Here is a 13,971-nt window from a genome sequence, read left to right on the forward strand (position 1 = left end):
GTAAAAAATTAACTTAAAATGGATCAACAACATAAATATAAGAGCTAAAACCGTGCAACTATTAGAAGAAAATATATGGGCAAATCTTGATGACTTCAGATTTGGAAGTGGCTTCTTTAACATCAAAAGCATAAGCAATGTGAAACACTGGGTTTTGTAAAAATTAAAAACTTTTTTCCATCAGAGAACATTACTAAGAAAGTAAAAAGACAACCTACAGGGGCGCCTGAGTGGCTCAGTTGGTTAAGCACCAGCCTTCAGCTCAGGTCCTGATCTCAGGGTCCAGCGATCGAGTCCCGAGTCAGGCTCCCGGGTCAGCAGGGAGCCTCCTTCTCCCTCTCACTATGACCTTCCCCCCTGCTCGTGCTTTCTCTCAAATAAAATCCTTGAAAAATAAAAATAAAAAATTAAAGACAATCTACAGAATGGGAGAATCTATTTTCAAATCATATATCTGATAAGAGTTTAATATCCAGGGCGCCAGGGCGGCTCAGGTGGTTAAGGGTCTGACTCTTGATTTTGGCTGAGATCATGATCTTGGGGTGTGAGATAGAGCCCCCCACATCGGGCTCCCTGCTCCGTGAGGAGTCTGCTTGAGATTCTCTCGCTTCCCTCTCCCTTTGCCCTTCCCCAACCCTGAATGCTCTCTCTGTCTCAACAAATAAATAAATCTTAAAAAAAGGAATTTAGGGGCGCCTGGGTGGCTCAGTGGATTTAAGCCTCTGCCTTCTGCTCAGGTCATGGTCTCAGGGTCCTGGGATCGAGCCCTGCATCAGACTTTCTGCTCAGCAGGGAGCCTGCTTCCCTCTCTTTCTCTGCCTGTCTGTCTCTTTGCCTACTTGTGATCTCTCTCTCTGTCAAAAAAAAAAAAAAAAAATCTTTAAAAAAAGTTTAATATCCAGAATATATTAAAAAGCTCTTACAACTCAACAACAAAGAGACAACATAATTTTTTAAATAAAAAAGATTTATTTATTCCAGAGAGAGAGCATGTGCACGCATGTGTGCTTGAGTGTGGGTTGGGGAGAGGCAGAGGGAGGGGAGAGAAAATCTCAAGCAGACTCTGTGCCGAGGTTGAAGCCCCATGTGGGGCCCAACCCCACAACCCGCCTGAGCAGAAACCAAGAGTCAGATAATCATCAACTGTGTCACCCAGCGGCCCCCGAACAAAGTAATTTTTAAAAATGAGCATTTGAATAGACATTTCTCCAATTAAGAGACAAAAATGGCCAATAAGCACGTGAAGACATCTTCACCCTCATTAGTCATTCAGGAAATGTGGGTCAGAGTCACAATGAGATGCCACTGCACATTCACTAGAATGCCTATTAAAAAAAAAAAAAAAGGAGGGGCGCCTGGGTGGCTCAGTGGATTAAGCCTCTGCCTTTGGCTTGGGTCATGATTTCAGGGTCCTGGGATCAAGTCCTGCATTGGGCTCTCTGCTCAATGGGGATCCTGCTTTCCCCCATCTCTCTCTGCCTGCTTGTGATCTCTCTGTCTGTCAAATAAATAAATAAAATCTTTAAAAAAAAACAACAACAACAAACCTCTGGTTAAAAAAAAAGGAAACAAACAGCAAATACCAAGTGTTTTTGAGGCTGTGAAGAAATCGGAACCGTCTTACATTGCTGGTGGGAATGCGAAGTGGTGTGGCCACTGTGGAAAACGGTTTGGTGCTTCCTCCAAAGGTTACTAGCACTGCCACATCTCAGTGCAGGCTGCTGTAACAATTTACTATAGACTGGGTGACTTAGACAACAAACACTTACTCTCACACTTCTGGAGGCTGGGAAGTCTGAGATCAGGGTGCAAACATGCTCGGGGGCTGGCGAGAGCACTTTTTCTGGCTTGCAGCGGGCTGCCTTCCTGTTGCTTGCTCCGGTGGCAGAGAGCGCAGAGCCGTCTTGGGTTCTTACAGGAGCCCTAATCCCATCACCAGGGCTCCACTCCTCAGACCTACTATTTCCCAAAATGTCCCCCATCCAAACGTCATCATAGTAGGGGAAAGGGCTTCTGCATAGGACTTTTGAGGGACACCATTCAGTCCATAGCACTGACTGACCCAGATATCCAAAAAATATGAAAACATACCCGAACATGCTTGTATTCCAGTTTTCAGAGCAGTATTACTCACGATAGCCAAAAGGTAGAAAAGATCCACATGTGATCATCAACAGATGAATGGATAAACAAAATGTATATTTCATATAATGGAATATTATTTATCCATGAGAAAGAATGAAGTTCTGATATTAGCTACGACATGGATGAACTTTAAAAACATGGTCCAATATCCAACCACAGCCCCTAAAAACCCTTCTCTGGGTCCTCAACGGCTCCTAGGATTTCTTTCCTGATTCAGTGACATTTGAATTCATTCATTGATCAGGTCACCGGCTATAGATCAGATTAGATCCTGGCCCTCAGGCTGCATAAAACTTGCGTGGGCGAGAAGATGGAACAGATCAAATACACAAACAAACCATAAAGCCATGCAACACTTACCTGGAGGTCTGTGCGAATTGGAAGGGGTCAATTGGGGGAGAGAGGCAGCCTCTGAATGGCGAGGAAGAGGAGGGAGAGTTCCTGATAGGGAGAGGGTATCCTGGCATCAGCGCCAAAGGGCTGCGGCAAGTGGCTCTGGGGGATGGGGAGGAGGTGGGCAGAGGTTGAGACCAGGGCAGATGGTGAGGCCAGGTTGTGCGTGGCAGGTGAGGACTCCGGGCCACGTCTTGGAGGTCACAGTGGATTGGTTACAGCAGGTTTCGTGATCTGGAGTGGCCTTCAGAGGCTCTGGGCATGGCTTGAAGCCGTGTGCAATAAAACTGTGTGTGCAAATGTGCCTTCTGCTGGGGAGGATCCTCAGATGTCATCACATTCTCCAAGGGGTCGGTCCCCAACGAGGTTACGAAGTTGACTCTTAGCCAAGCTGATATGATTGTTCTCCCCTAGCATCCCCGGTTCCAGCCAGGCTGGGCTCCTCTCCACTCCCCAGCACGAGGCTGGTGCCAGGCCCAGGCTTACTGCTTGAAACACCTGTCCTCTCCTGGCCTCCTGGCACAAACTTCCCACTCAGGGGGCCGTCCCCAGCAGCCTTTAGCCCCTAAGCCACCTCTGAGTCACTGCTGTTGGGCTCCCACGTTTGAGTCTGTCTGTCTCCTCTGCAGAGAGGGCCACACCTCCCTGCCTCCGTGTCTAAACCCGCTCCAGTCTCGTCCAGCTCCGTTCACTCCTGATACAGCCCTCAAATGTCACCTGTGCGTGATGAGTGGCTTCCCCGCGGCCAGATCTGAAGTCCCCTTTGGGCACTGCCTCTTCCACTTCCTCCTCCTCATCTTCTGGAAAGCTCTCCTCTTTCGAGCTCCCTGACATTGCACCTGCGTGTTTGGGGTCTCTTCCTGCTTCTGCGATCACTGCTTTTTCTGTTTTTTTTTTTCCCCCCTAACTTTTCAGTGTTTTTCTTTAAAGATTGTAGGTCTAAAAAAATAGGTAATTCATGCACCTGGGAAAAAGGTCAAACAGAACAAAAGAACAGGGGCGCCTGGGTGGCTCAATTGGTTAAATGTCTACCTTTGGCTCAGGTCAGGATCCCGGGGTCCTGGGATTGAGCCCCACATTGGGTTCCCTGCTCAGCAGAGAGCCTGCTTCTCCTTCTCCCTCTCCTTCTGTGCTCTCTTTCTCTCTCGCTGTCTCTCAAATAAATAAATAAAAATCTTTTCTTTAAAAGATTTTATTTATTCATTTGAAAGAGAGAGAGAGAGATCATAAGTAGGCAGAGAGGCAGGCAGAGAGAGAGGGGGAAGCAGGCTCCCCACTGAACAGTGAGCCCGACGTGGGGCTCAATCCCATGACCCTGAGATCATGGCCTGAGCCGAAGGTAGAGACTTTACCAACTGAGCCACCCAGATGCCCCATAAATAAAAATCTTAAAACAACAACAACAACAACAACAACAAAAGGGGTGCCTGGGTGGGAAATAAATAAATAAATAAATAAAATCTTTAAACAAACAAACAAACAAACAAACAACAACAACAAAAGGACATATAATGAAAGTTACTTCTTCCTTCTATGGTTTTAAGTTCCCCAAAATCTTCTCCCAGGGGCAACTCTTATTACTACCTTTTGAAGTCCCAGCTACTTGCTATACATGACTACTAAGCACATCAAATGTGGCTATTTGAATTGTTATACACACACACACACACACACGCACACATATATATGTGTGTGTGTGTGTATATATATATATATATATAATTTTATTTTATTTATTTTTTTAAAATATTTTATTTATTTATCTGACAGACACAGATCACAAGTAGGCAGAGAGGCAGGCAGAGAGAGAGGAGGAAGCAGGCTCCCCTGCTGAGCAGAAAGCCCGACGCAGGGCTCAATCCCAGGACCTTGGGATCATGACCCAAGCTGAAGGCAGAGGCTTTAACCCACTGAGCCACCCAGGCGCCCCTATAATTTTATTTTTTTAAAATATTTTAAAATTTATTTGTCAGAGAGAGAGAGCGAGAGAGAGAGAGAGAGCGAGCACATAAGCAGGGGGAACAGGCAGAGGGAGAAGCAGGCTCCCCACTGAGCAGAGCTCAATCCCAGGACCCAGGAGTCATGACCTGAGCTGAAAGCAGGCTCTTTTTTTTTTTTTTAATTTTATTTATTTATTTGAGAGAGAGAGAGAGAGAGAACATGAGCGGAGAAAGGTCAGCGGGAGAAGCTGACTCCCTGCCAAGCAGGGAGTCTAATGTGGGACTCAATTCCGGGACTCCAGGATTGCGACCTGAACTGAAAGCAGTCGCTTAGCCAACTGAGCCACCCAGGAACCCTGAAAGCAGACTCTTAATGACTGAGCCACCCAGATGTCCCTGAAATATAAATATAAATATAAATATAAATATGTATGTATATATATATATATATATTAAAGGTTTTAGATTTAAAGATTTTAGAGAGAGAGAGAGAGAGAGCAAGCAAGCTGGGGAGGGGCAGACAGAGAGGGAGAGAGAATCTTACATGGACTCTTTGCTGAGTATGGAGTTGGAAGCAGGGCTTCTCCTCACGATCCTGAGATCATGACCTGAGATCAGGATCTGAACCTGAACCAAAGCCAAGGGTCGGATGCTTAACTGACTGTGCCACCCAGGTGCCCCTGAAGTCTGTTTTAAGTGTAAGATACATGCCAGATTTCGAAGACTTAGTACAAAAAAAAAAAAGAATATAAAATATCTTTTTAATTATCTTAAAATACATAATTATAATGCAATCAACCTGGAAAAAGTAATTTCAAACATTGATTAAATGTTAAAATGATGCTATTTTAGATATATTGGGTTGAATAAAATATATTTAAATTAATTTCACTTGTTTCTTTTAATCTTTTAATGGTATGCTGAGAAAAGTTTGCTTCCATTTGTGGCTAACATAATTTATCCACCTCCACTGTTCTAGAGCTAGTGGAGACTTACAAGCATGGATGTATTTCTTTAAAAACACAGTACATATGGGACCCCCTGGGTGGCTCAGTCGGTTTGGCTCAGGTCGTGATCCCAGGGTCCTGGGATCGAGCCCCATGTCAGGTTCCCTGTTCCTCAGGGAATCTGCTTCTCTTTCTCTCCCTCCCTCCCTGTCCCACAGGCTGTTGTGCTCTCTCTCTTTTTTTTAAATTAAAAAAAAAAAGGATTTTATTTATTTATTTGACAGAGAAAGAGACCACAAGCAGGCAGGCAGAGAGAGAGAGAGGGAAGCAGGCTCCCAGAAGAGCAGAGATCCCGATGTGGGGCTCAATCCCAGGACCCTGAGATCATGACCCGAGTTGAAGGCCAGAGGCTTAACCCACTGAACCGCCCAGGTACCCCATCAAAATCTTTAAAAAAAGATTTAAAACCCCACAAAACCATAATACACAAATAGCAAGATAAGTAGACTTCTGTAAATTTCTTTTTGTACTCAAGAATCTTTCTCAGAGATTATTTATTGGTTTATCTTAGCCTACCTCATTTTTGTAATGTCTGCATAGCATTCCCTTAGATGACCACGCTAGCATTTCTGTAACCAGGTCTTTCTTGATGGGCACCTAGACTATTCCTGATCTCTGAATGCTACCGCAGCACCATGAGTTCGCGAGTATACTGGAACCTACCTCTTTAGGCACGTGGGCGAGGATATCTGGGGGGTGAATTCCTGAAAGTCGATTTTCTACCAGTGGGTGTTCTTGGAGTCCTGGGGATGGCATATCTCTGGGGGTCCTGCAGGACGGACCAGTCCATGGTGGATTATTTGTTGAACAGGAATCTCTGATATGAAGTTCGGGACTGGAAGGAACCTCATAGTTCACTATGTATTTGTTTACCTTACAAACATTTCCTGAACTCCCTTGGGGTTGGAGGGTTGGTTCACAGATAAGCAGATGGCGTCTCTGCCTTGAAGAGGGCCTGGTAGAATAAGGACACGTGCACAGACAGAAACAGATGATTAAAGTCAGGGGCTTTCAGAGGGTACATGTGAGACGCAGAGGGAACATTTTATAGAGGATAAAACCGAAGCCCACACACCAAAGTGACTTTACTGGGGTCACTGGAGTGGACCTCTTCTCCTCTTTAGAGCAGAAGCTTTTTGAGAATCAGGAGCTTAGGTGTTTTCCGTCTGCTGCGAACTTGACTTCTCCTTCCTCTGAATCAATATGTATTAGTCATTATGAATGCAATGGGCACCAAGACTGGTATTTTCTTTTTCTTTTTTTTTTTTTTTTAAGATTTTATTTATTTATTTGACAGAGATCACAAGTAGGCAGAGAGGCAGGCAGAGAGAGAGAGGAAGGGAAGCAGGCCCCCTGTTGAGCAGAGAGCCCGATGTGGGACTCGGTCCCAGGACCCTGAGATCATGACCTGAGCCGAAGGCAGCGGCTTAACCCACTGAGCCACCCAGGCGCCCGAGACTGGTAGTTTCATACTTGATCTCATGTAAATGTCTCAACAGCCCTTGAGGTGGGTGGTTGTCCCTGACATCAGCGCCCCTTCCACTCTCCACTCAGAGTCTGCCCCACTCCTTTAGCTCCTTGCTGGCATTTCTTCATGGTGAGGTGTGACCAAGAGGTCATCCGAGGGCTCCAGGCAGAGAGCACACTGGGGATCAAGGATTCATCCTCTAGATTCAGGATCCAGGCTCTGGTGTCAACTCCAGGGACCACTATTGCCTGCACGACCTCGAGCAGTAAGTATCTCCGTTTCCTTACCTGCATGAGTTGTAACGATAGTCTCTACCTCGGAAAGCTTGAGGGTGAGGAGTGAAAAGATGAAGCATGTACCATGCCTCCACTGGGTCCTGGGCTGCTCTAAGTGTCCCCAGAGGAGTCTGTGTCTGTGGGGCCGGTTACAGAATTGTGGAGTCAGGCCCTGGAAACCTCAAGCATTGCTTTTGTTATATTGTCCCTGTTTCATTGTATTTATTTATTTTTTAAAATTTTCCTTATTTATTTGAAAGAGAGAGAGAGAGAGACAGTGTGGTAGAGTTGGGGGGAGGAGCAGAGGAAGAGGGAGACGCAGAGCCCGACACGGGGCTCGACCTCATGACCATGAGATCAGGACCTGAACCAAAACCAACAGTAGGAGCCTTAACCAACTAAGTCACACAGGCGCCCCGTCCCTGTTTTATAAGCTTTTGTCTATGAAATGTTATTTTAGTTAGCTGGTATGGTCTTTGGAAGAGCTTTTCAAAGTAGCTCATGGGTCCAACAGATAAACGAGTTCTGGTGTGTCCATACAACAGAATATTGTTCAGCCATAAAACAAGTTAAGTACTGATGCGTACTACTATGTGGATGAACCTTAGAAACATTATGTTAAGTGAGAGAAGCTGGACACAGAAGGTCACACACAGTACGATTTCATATGTGAAATATTCCCAATACAGAAATCCATAGAGACAGAGCTCGCATTGGAGGGGGCCGAGGCGGGGAGCAGCAGCCGAATGGGCATGGGATTTCATTTTGGGGTGATGACAGTGTTTTGGAACTGGACAGAGGAGGTGGTTGGGCAACACTGTCCATGCACTAAATGCCCGAATTGTTCTCTTTAAAATGGTTAATTTCACGTTAGGAGAATTTCACTTCAATTAAAAAAAATAGCTCGTGGGCCCTCCTTCCCCAGGGACTTAGGGACTCCAATTAAGACTGTATTAGAAACCACTAATCCTTTCGCATTATAAAGGGGCAGCCTAGGGAGATGGAGGGGAAAGCCTCTCCTGGGGACAGAGCTGGTCCCAGCTAGAATAGAGCGAGAACGCAGATCCCATTCGCAGAACAGATCTTGACTGAGATCGAGTCCCTGTTCTAAGCACTGAGGATTCAGCCACTATGAGCAAGACTCAGGAGTCCTTATGGAGTTTGCATGGCAATGGAGGAAGGCTGACAAACACAGGTAATAAAATGTCAGGCAGGGATAAGCAGGGTAGGTAAATGGTTAGGTGTGAGGTGGCTAGGGAGGGTCTCTAAGAGGAGGCGACATTTGTGCGAGCCAAGCAGAGCAGATATCAGGTGGAAGGACCAGGACCAGCAGGTGCAAAGGCCCCACCAGTCAAGAGCACGCTTGGTGTGGTAAAAGGACCAGTGGGCAGGCTGTCTCCAGTTGCTTCCTTTCTGCCCTGGAGACCGTAAGTAGACTGTTCCCTGCTTAATAGATGCTGAGTCAGTATTTAACTGATGTTCACTGATGGAGGGTGATTGGGAGGCTGAGCAGAGTCTGGGGAGGGAGTGGGAGCGACACAGGCTTCCTGGCTGATGGGGACGGCAGCACAACTCCCAGCTCACCAGCCTGGCTCCTGGCCCCCGACCCTTGAGTGGGGAGGTCCTGGCAGGCAGCTCCCTGAGGCTTCCTGGGCAGACCGCTAAGGTAGAGGGGGTGCTTTAAGTGGCACGGAGCCCAGCAGCTCCCCCAGGATGCTTGTCTTTAATTGGTGCCTCTGAGGGGGGCATCGTCCCTAGGCTACCCCGGGGAGGCCACCCGCTCATCATTTCTCCCTTGCAGTCTTCGGGCGCAGGGAAAGAGGGGGTCTGGAGCTGTGAGGGGGTGCTGGGTAGAGGGCTGGTGAGTTCTGAGATGTTTCTCTGCTCAGAGAATGAGAGGCAGCCCCTGCCCACATTTGGGTAAAGGAGAGAATGAAGAATTGTCGCAGCCTCTTGGAGTGGAGTGGAGGCTGCTCTCTGCTCCTGCATATTTATTTTACTTTCCTCCCCACCCTTGCTGGGTTGTTGGGATTTGAGGCACAGAGGGTGAAAGACTGAAGACTTGACAGTTAGTTTTAAGGTCCCCCAACTTCCCAGCTGGGTGGGGTGATTTGCCTTCTCTCTCTGAGCCTCACTTTTCCTGTCTATAAAATATAAATTAATACAAGAAAGCGTAGGCCCAGTAGCTGGGCCTGTGAGGGCATTCAACAATCCGAGTCTGAAACCTGAGGTCGCCTTTCATTTCTTGTCTGTGGTTGAGCAGAGCCCCATTTCGTCCCACCTAAGCAGGCAACCCTCCTTGGGGACCTCTGCTCCAGCACCATCTCTCCCAACTTCCTTTGGTGACACGCAGTTCCCCTGCATGGGCAGGGTGGCCGCTGACCGGCCCCCTGGGCATGGGGCCACATTTTGGGGAACAGAGTGGAAGCCTCATGCTTTCCTGTGTCTCTGGTGCTACCACCAGCCCTGTCCATGACCACTTGCTCTACCTCTCAGGCCCTGGCCATTTTGTTTCCCAAGATTCCTGCTCCTTTCTGGGCATCTGTTCTGGATCGCACCTAAGTGGGCTATCGGGTCCTCTGGCTCTGTCCTCCCTGCCTCTCACTGGCTACGCAGAAGGGGCCAGAAGCTTGTTCTTGGTCTTCATCCACCAAGTGGCTTGATAGGTTCTGGGCAGGTTTACTGTGTTTCTTGAACTACAGGGAGTAAATAGTCCCTAAAATGCACAGTGGGGGGGCGTCTGGGTGGCTCAGTGGGTTAAGCCGCTGCCTTCGGCTCGGGTCGTGATCTCAGGGTCCTGGGATCGAGCCCCGCATCGGGCTCTCTGCTCAGCGGGGAGCCTGCTTCCTCCTCTCTCTCTCTGCCTGCCTTTCTGCCTACTTGTGATCTCTCTCTGTCAAGTAAATAAATAAAATCTTTAAAAAAAAAAAAAAAAAGCATGGTGGGTAAACACGTGGTTCTCTCTCCATGATCCTAACCCCTGACCAGTGTCATTTAGGGAAGGGAAGAGGAAAGAAACAATGGGAGAAGACAAGGGGGGGAATGGGTGAGAGAGATGTATTTCTGACTCTTGTGGCATCAGACTTGGGCAGGATGGGGTAATGGCCAAGGCACGTGGACAGTCGAGCCAGACCGCCTGAGTTCTAGCTTCCCAGCTGCTAGCTTGTGACCAAGGGCAGTTTCTTTATCTTCTTGGACATCCATTTCTTTTATTTCTTTTTAAAAATATATATATATTTAAATATTTTATTTATTTGTCAGAGAGAGAGAGAGCGAGAGCGAGAGAGAGTATACAAGCAGGGGGTAGGCAGAGGGAGAAGCAGCTCCCCGCTGACCAAAAAGCCAATGTGGGACTCGATCCCAGGACCCTGGGATCGTGACCTGAGCCAAAGGCAGACGCTTCACTGACTGAGCCAGCCAGGTGCCCCTAGTACTATGTTTCAATTTATGTAGTTTAATTTGTTTTTGTTCGGGTAAACTGTCCTCTATCTGGGCATCAAAACAAACTCTCAAAAGAGATTGAACAGATTTCTAACGGTATTAGAGTATTCCTTTACAATAATAGTTATTACTGGCTCTAGGCTTTTAAAAATTAGGGTACAAAACACATAATATAAAATCTATCATTTTGTCCACTTTGAAGCAGGCAGTTCATTCGTGTTAAGTCGATTTACAACGTTGTGCCACTGGTCTCCGGAACTTTTTCATCTTGCAAAACTGAAACTCCATGCGTGTTAGACAACTCGCCATTTCCTCTCCCGGCAGCCCTTGGCAAACCAATGTCACTTACTGTTTCTGGGAGTCGGACCCCTCTGGGAGACTCTCTAAGTAGCATCTTGGAGTACTTGTCTTTCTGTAACTGGCTTATTTCACTGAGCGTGATGTCCTCAAGCCCCTTTCACGTTGTAGCAAATGTCACAACATCCGGGAAGTTTTGCGGGACCCTGCGTGAGAGCTGATGGGGGATCTTGGACTGGGGTTTGGCCACAGAGATGGGGAGAAGTAGACAGATCAGGGAGATTTGGGGGAGGTCCAGTGGCAGGATCTGGTGAAGGTGAGGTCTCCAGCCTTGACCTTCAAAGGTGACAGTGGATAGTCCAGTGGCTCTGTGACATGTGTGCTCCTTCGGAGGATGGGTGGAAGTGACCCAGGGCCTGATTTGGGAGCACAGGAAATTGAGAAAGAACCTCTTCTCTCTTCTCTGCCCAGAGCTTTGAGGAAACCAGAAGGGGTGAAAGCAAGCAGCTGCTCTGGCTTCTTTACCCCTTGCTTATATCTCCCTGCAGAGCGCAGACCTCGCCACGGTCTTTGGGGCATCCCCAATGACAGGCAGGAGGAGTGTGACAGTCCTATGCTCTGTTCCTATTCACCCCCAGAGGTCTACTCTGCTGCCTCTGTTCTGTGTTATCCTCCACCCGCCCACCTAGAGACACCCCCCTTACCCCGCCCCGGCTCCTGTCTCCTCCAAAAAATGGTTGGTTCTCCCCTCTGAGAAAGAAATTGCAGCGCAGAGAATCCTGACCCAGACCCTCTTTGGTTGGGTGGCATCTACCGAAAGCAGGAGGCCCCGTGCCTCACCCAGGGATGCTGGGATCCGACGTGAACCCCACCATCCGAGGAGCAAACAGCTCCACGGATGTGGCCGTCTGAATGGGTGCCGTGGTGGTTCATGAGAGGCGGAGAGTTCTGTTTGGTTTGGGTGTGGGTGTGTGCGTGGGAGGAGGGGTAGTTGCCAGAAAGGGGTAGTTGCCAGAAAGGGCTACAGGGAAGATGGGATTTTCTAGAACCGAGTCTTGGCAGATTTTCATCAACTTGAAGGAAAAGGTCAGGGGGCAGAGGCAGATCAGGGAACCCAGGAGGTAGGCCCGGGTCCTCAGCCTGCTACCAGCCAAGATAGGCTCAGGGGTCTGCAAGGTCCAGGAACACCAGGATGATTGTGGGACAATATTTCCCACAGAGAACTGACTGGAAAGCCAAGGCTGCTGTAGGAGGCCAGTGTGCATTCGCACAGCAGACCCAGAGACCCTGTGGGGCGCTCACCACCAAGAGCCCAATTTTCCCCGAGGGGAGAACGCCCCAGGGGGCCCGGAAGTAAGGCTGTGAGCTGGGCAGCCTGGCTCCAGATCCGGCGACTGTCATCCCCTCTGTGTCCCAGGTGGCTGGGACAGGGCTGGAGGGAAGAAGAAGGGAACATGGCCAGGAGTCAGCCTCAGGAGTTGGGACGGGGAAGAAGTGGGGGCACGGGGGGCTGACGAGGGAGGGTGTGGGGCAGTAGGCGATGGGCAGGTGAGGGTGGGCCCGGCGGTCTCCCAGAGGCCCGGGTCGCCCTCTTGGAGCTGTGGCACTGGGAGGAAAGGGGGCCTGGCCAGCCTTAGTCTCTCCCCCCGGAAGGGACAGGAGTGTCACGGCCTCGTGCCCTGAAGATGCTCTGTCAGCACAGCCCGGCCCTGCTGCTTCCCTCCGGGCTCTGCCCACCGCTGTACACATGTCCGCTGTCCTCTCCGTCCCCTTCCTGGCCGCTGCTCAGGCACCCTGCGCTCTGGCAATTTCTTTCTTTGTTATTTCCTCTTGGAGCTAGAAGTGGCTTTGAAGCCTGCCTGGTTCTTTAGAGGGAGAGAGGTAAAAGCAGTTCAAGGGATGTAGGTTGGGAATGCAGATGGGCTGCAGGAGTGCCTCCCAGCCACCCCCCAGCACCCGCTCAGAACATCTGAGCGTCTCTGTGGGGCACCCCTGCCCCGAGAGTATGGCCTCCCCTGCTTGCAGAGAGGATGTGAGAGCACCCGGGGGAGGGGTGTCTGCTGTGAGCTTGGGTCAGGCAGGGCGAGGAGAGACTGTCATCCTCCCGCCCCACCCCTGTCATTCCACCAAAATAGAAGGACCCAAGTGTCAGCCCCAGGGAGGGAAGCCTTTGAAGCAGGAAACAGCCCGGGAGGGAAGGCTGAAGGAAGCGGTGTGTTCATATTCACAGGGCAGCATCGGTCATCCGGTCATCCGCGGGTTTTCTGTGTTTTCGCGGCAGGCGGACAATCACTAGCCTCGCTTAGCAATCCCACGGCCCCGGAGGCAAGGCCTGCACTTGGCTTAACAAATTGTTGGGTGACCTTGGGCCACTCACCTCCCTCTCTGGGCCTCGGTTTTCTCGTTTGTAGCATGGGGGACTGTGACTGGGTGCGAAAATCCTGTGACTTTCAGGATTTGCATCTGTGACAATTTGGGTCACAGATCCGTGTCTCAGCACGCTTTCACCCCCCACCCCCTCTCGTCTGGGTGGCCTGGGAGGTGCGCAGAGACGCTGCAGAGCAGCAGGGACAGGAGCGTAATGCTGGGGGGGGGGGCGGGGGGTTTGCCTAAAGCCCCCTTTCTGGGAGGCGGTCAGGGCAGCCCAGGTGTGGACCAGTGCATTTGGGGTAGGGGGGCTGCTAACCCTTTCCTCCTGGGGCGCCAGCTGGGGGGTACTGTTGGAAGGGCTCAGGGGTCGGGAAAGGGAAACATTTCAGGGGCTTGGGGCAGGGCCTGTTTATTGACTAGTTCGGAAATGTTTCAAGGTTTTGACAAGCCGTGGGAGCGTATGGGAGACCTGTGGACCGCCAGCCCTGCGGTGTGGAAGGACTGACTGACAGGAAAGGCTGCCCGTCCCCACTGGCAACTTTCTTGCCAGTTTCCACCATCAGAAAAATTCCTTTTCCTGGGAACTGGTGGCAGGTCACTGTTTCCACTTGGCCCAACCTCCCAAGGCCTGTGGC

The sequence above is a fragment of the Mustela nivalis genome (assembly GCF_964662115.1).
Source record: "Mustela nivalis genome assembly, chromosome: 6".
In the NCBI taxonomy this organism is placed as follows: Eukaryota; Metazoa; Chordata; class Mammalia; order Carnivora; family Mustelidae; genus Mustela; species Mustela nivalis.